Source organism: Calliphora vicina, chromosome 5 (genome assembly GCF_958450345.1).
Source record: "Calliphora vicina chromosome 5, idCalVici1.1, whole genome shotgun sequence".
Classification (NCBI taxonomy): domain Eukaryota; kingdom Metazoa; phylum Arthropoda; class Insecta; order Diptera; family Calliphoridae; genus Calliphora; species Calliphora vicina.
The window spans coordinates 73,736,829-73,742,828 of NC_088784.1; positions in this window are offsets into that span (position 1 = coordinate 73,736,829).

Below are 6,000 nucleotides of genomic sequence, written 5' to 3' on the forward strand. Positions count from 1 at the left end.
AACATGTGTTGCTTTATTACTGTTAGATTTTTTCTAATGATGCCGCAAAATAAGTACTGCCATAGTATTTGCTTTAGAAAATGAAAGTGATGTGAAATCATTGTTTTTAAAAGGTTTTAATAGTCCTGCTGGCTATACTAAAATTAAAGTAATTCACTAGACATTTTGTCCCTGCTTTAACCAAATTTAAAATTATTGGAGACTAATACTCAAGTTCCCTTAAAACAAGGGGGTTATTCTTCTATTTGCTAGGCTGAAAAAATATTACGAATTTGCAGGGTATTTAATATTTGTTTTAGAATGTTTTACTCCACGTCTTGACGAGCCAGAATTTGAGACATAAATTTGTTAATGTTCTTCTATGTGGGGAAACCTTGTCAATGTTTATATTTTTCTTTGGCATTTTTTTTGAAATGGCGGTTTTTGACAATCATAGTAGTGATGTTCGCACAAATGTTCTGATAACGTTGTTCAAATAGGAATTATAACATCGACAAGAGTTGTCCACACGAGACTAATAAATGTATGTACCGAAAAGAAATTTATGTCTTGTAGAGACTGGGGATTGCGAAAGCAAGGCAAGATTTTCGAACAAGAAAAAGTTAATTTTATTGCTTTTTGACAAATTTCAGAATAAAACGGAAATAAGTTTTAACCCTATCTCTTTATCTGATAAATTTTTGTCATTAAAAACGCCAAAATGGTTGACAAGATAAAAAATTATCAGGTTATGACAAAATTGTTAGTGCTTTTGCTCAGGCAACTTTGTCTAGACAACAAACGTCATTAATTGTTATGATAAATATTTGTCAAGTATAAAGAGGTGATAATCATCAATTTATTTATTTAACTCCAAACGAATTAAGTACTACATTCGTATGGAAAGAACCTCAGTACTTTCAAGACAATATTCAACAGTATAACAGCCATACCAAAATAAAAGCGTGGCGTTTTCTGTTGCCCAGTGTTAACGATAAAGTAGCATATCGGTTTAACCATCAATCCGAATGAATTAAGTACTACTTTCGTATGGAAAGAACCTCAGTACTTTCAAGACAATATTCAAAAGTATAACAGCCATACCCAAATAAAAGCACGGCGTTTCAAAGTTTTTTCAAAGAAGAAGTAAAGAAAGCAATACAAAAACTAAACACAAGAACTTAAAATTGCATTTTCCAATAGCTCAGCGTTGCCGCCGTGTTATACTTTAAATCATAGCCTACAACATACTACACGACTACAAATGCTGTTGGCAGCAATCGTTGTCCTGTAGCCAGCTACTTAATTATAATGAAAATGACAGTACCATCGTAACCAGCTGACATTGTAGTCTGACGTTTCGATGCGAATTGTTTATTTGCGGCTACAAAAATATAAATTAGCTTAAGTTGGTCGTGTAGCTATGATGACGTGGAAATAATCGTCTTCCAATTACTCAGCGTTGTCGCCTTGTTATACTTTAAATCATAGCCTATAGCAGATTACAAATGTCGTCGGCAGCAATCGCTGTCCTGTAGTCAACTAATTAAATATAATGAAAATGACAGCATCATAGTAACCAGCTGACATTGAAGTCTGACGTTTGGATACAAATTGTTAATTTGCGGCAACAAAAATAGAAATTAGCTTAAGTTGGCTACAGCAGCAAAGGTGGTCATATAGCCCCGTGTAGCTGTGATGACATCAAAATAATCGTGTTCATAAAAAAGTGTGAATTTAAATTTTGACAGATTGTGGTTTGTAGCCTGCTGAAGTCTATGTTTTTAAAGCATTATATGGGAATGCACATTTTTGACAAATAAACAACACTTAAAGCTCTTGTTTAGGTATGGCTGTAACAAAGTTGCCTTTTTTAGAATGACAGTTGCAAAATTGTATAAATACAAATTGTAAAAATAAGAATAGAAACAATTGTTTTTATATAAAATGTCATACTTTTGTTTGAACACAAATAAGCAATATTTTGTATGGTTAAGGGCAACATTTTTTAAAAAATATTAACCCGTAATAAGGCAACATTTTGTTTTAGAAAACAAAAAAGTATAATTAGCTTTAAATCATTCTGATTTTTTGCTTATAACTATAATATAATGAATTCATCAAAAAATCACTTAAAAATTTCATTTATAAACTTGAACAAGAATCTTTTTAACACAAACTATCTTTTAAAATATTGCATATAAGGATTTCCAAAATATTCAACACTTTAGATTTTCATTTTATGCCTTTTTAATAACGCCCCTTAAAAAATAACTAATGATTTTTCCTATATATATAAAAAAAATCCCAATAAAATCAATAAACACATTTTTTGAAAATCATTTATAATTTTTCCACAGAAAAAAAAAACAAATGCGAATATTAAATTTACTTTAGTGTATTTAGCAGCAAAATATTTGTAAATTTATCAACAAAAACCTTTAGTTTTATTTTATTTTAATTTACTTACTCTCTAAATAAAATAAGAAAATAAATATTTTAATTTAAACCAAGTTTTAGGAATTTAACTAATAAGTTTAATAATAAATTAAAAAAGAAATTACAATTAATATAGATTTATTTTTACATGCCAATCAAAAAATATATAAAAAAAATTATAATTATTTTAATATAATTATAAGAAAGTGAAAAAAAAACAAAAAATTTCAAAAAATCTTGCAAAAAAATCAATAAAAGAAAATTTTAAAAATTAAAAAAAAAACAACAAAAAAATAATAAAAATCAATGCTTTTTTACTTAAAGAAATTGTGAATAAAAAATATCAAAAAGGTAAGTTCATTTTAAAAATAGTTTCAAGAAATTCGATCGAAATTCGAACTATTTAGAATACATTTAGAAAAATTTAATAAAATCAAGTAGAATCTAATATACCCTTCACCAAATTATACTTTAAAATAAAAATTTTAAATATTTTTGGGTAAACAAAATTTAAATTTTTAAGGCCAAGAAGGAATCAGACCAATATTGGATACTCTGTTCCAAAGTGAAGCGTATCCCAGAGAGAGTGTTCTGTTTCGATCGAAATAAATAGTGGTCGGTCGGGTCAAGGTCTTGACTATAAGGCGGGTGAGGCAAAACTTCCCAATCACTTCATTCTAAATAGTTTTTAATAGGAATTGCAACATGTGGCCGACTTTTGTCATAATGGAATATTACAGTTTCATGTCTGCCGCATATTCTGGGCGTTTTTCAAACGAATCAGTTGCGTTTGCTACAGGTTCCCTGGCCTGATTTCAGCAGCTCATAGTATTTGGTGTCAGCAAATACATAACTGGTTGGCTTCGGATTATCGTAATGGATCCATTTTTCATTATTTCATTATTTTCTTTTGTAGCGTTCAAGCAGCATTTCGGACATGCAAAATCGCCTTTCAAGGTCTCTCGGCTTCAATTCCTATGGTACCCAACATCCCTGCTTTTAGATGAATCCTGCTGCTCACAAACGTTTTGAACTTGTTGCTTGAGTAGCTCCAAATGATTTTGCAAGCTATTGTAGAGTGTGACAACAATCTTGATGATTTTAAAATTATTTGGCTGTCCTAGGCGATCTTTGTCTTCCGTGTTAAATTCACCACTTCTGAGCCGAACAAACCATCTCTCCCACGTTGAAATCGATGGAACACATTCACCATAAGCTTTGGTAAGCAATGTGTTTACTTTAGCGACATTTTCTTTTTCAAATTACAAAATTAAAGCAAAACTTCCTTCATATGATGCTTTGTTGGTCATATTTTAAGTCATACTTCCAATAATTTTTGAGTGTTTTTCATACAAAATTTTGAAAATTCTTTTCCGTTCGTGTTTCAGAATTAGGGGGCATAGAGAAATATACATAGAACGAAAACAAGAAAAAAAAACCCTAACAAAAATAATTCTCAAAATAATCACTCACCCGAGTGTTGTTTTCACATATTTTTTTACTAATATATTTTTACCAATTAGGGTTTTGACAACTGAGTTAGGTCTTTGACAAGAGAGTTACCGATCTATGTGAATTTCTCAATTTTAGGGGATATTTTTACATATTTAGCATCCATATTTAATTTGCATTTTTACTAATTTTGAGTTAATTTTCTTTAAAATAACCTTTTCGTTAGATTTCTCAATACATTATTAATTTCTAACTCTCGTACTATGACTAAATATGTATGTACTTCGTACATATTACACATCATGACATGTTTGTGCACTTTCAAATGTTAATTATCTATGGCAACAACGGAAAAAGTACCTATTTTTTTTGTTATTGTGCCCCACTTTATTTTTAGTAAAATCAACAACATGAAACATTTCATTTTATGACGTTTATTTTTTTGCCTCGAATTACATACAAACATTATTAGTTCATCAATAAATTATTTCAGAATTCTATATTTATTTGATTCGACACACATAGAAGAACAGGAACCTACAAATAATTCTCGTTAAAACAATTGATAACACAGGCAGACAGACACTTACTCAACAATACAATCGTTATCGTTTACAAAAACAATGGCAACAACAACACGAATAAAAGCCGAAATTAAAACAGTTAGTCAGTCAATATTGTTCCCTTGAGTAATAAAACAAAAATAACAACAACAATAACACACAACAGTCAGCAGTAGCAGCGAAAATAAAATAATCGATTTTATATTGAGAGAAATTTATTAAATATAACGAGGAAGACGACAAGCGTCGTACACTAACTACACTATACTATGATATAGTATATCATCTTTGTTTTTTTTATGTCTGAGATAATGTAATGTATGAATATTAGGGGCATAGCATTTTATAAGATTTTAAACAATTTAAAATTGTAGCATTTTCTAAATAATATTTCAAATCCTTTGATCCGATTGTTGTGACAGGTGGAATCGGACAACAATCCTTGCAAATTTCAGGAATGCTTGAATAAACATTGTACCTATAAGGACTCCTTATTATATATTATATACGGTGAGTGTGTTTTCTGAACCCTGATAAGGAGTGAGATCGAAAAATTTCTTAACAAACATAAATGTTAATTAAAAAGAAACCACTAAACCTACAGTTTCGATTTTTTTTTATTTGATTGAAATTATTTTTACAACAAAAAATCAATAGTGATGAATTTATGAACCTTTTCCGGAAACCCTTCCATTAAGACCTTTATAATGCTTTCTGTCGAATAGGTAGTCCATCTTTTGGACACCTTTTTTGTGCTCTTCAATTCTCTTATAACAAGAGTCCAATATCTCTCCACTGGCCTTAGCTCAGGCAGTTTGGTGGATTTGCCCCTCTTGGTACAAATACCAGATTATTGTTCTTTCACCACTCAAGACCTTTCTTAGTGACGGATTCCAAATCAGGCCAAACATAAATGGGCACATTAAGAAATCTAATGAATTGTAGCATAATCGTTTCTAAACATTCCTTGATGTAAATTTCGGTATTTATAGAGCCCTTTGTAACAAATGTTTGGCTTCTTTTGGCGCAACTGCATATTGCTTGCCATACCAAGAACTTTTTGGGAAAATTTTCTGCTTATGGGTCCTAAACTTTTCTACAACATTCCCTCGAGCATCAGCGACATAAAAATATAGACACGTAAGCTGCGAAAAAATTTCTAGGACATACGTTTCGCCATCCATTATGCAGCAGATATATTTTTTTAAAAAAATGTTACTTCAATTTCCGTGTGTCTTTGGCCTCTAAATTTTTGGCAGAGTTCCTGTCAGGAACCTTTTGAGCCTTGTATCAAAAAACAAAACAAAAAATGTTTAAAAGAAAATTCCCTGGAATATTTAACCGAATATTAACCCTAATTTCGATAGAGTGGCAATGGAAAACATTTGGCGGATATTGTGATTCTTAAAGGTTTCAATTATTATTTTCTTTCATAAATTTGTATTGTAAACAACAAATGAATTGTTTATTTCAAAAACCAGTCAAGCAACAAAAAATCCAAAATTTAGTTATTAGGCGATTACTGTTTTGTAAAACATAAATGGATAATTTCATAGGAAAATATATA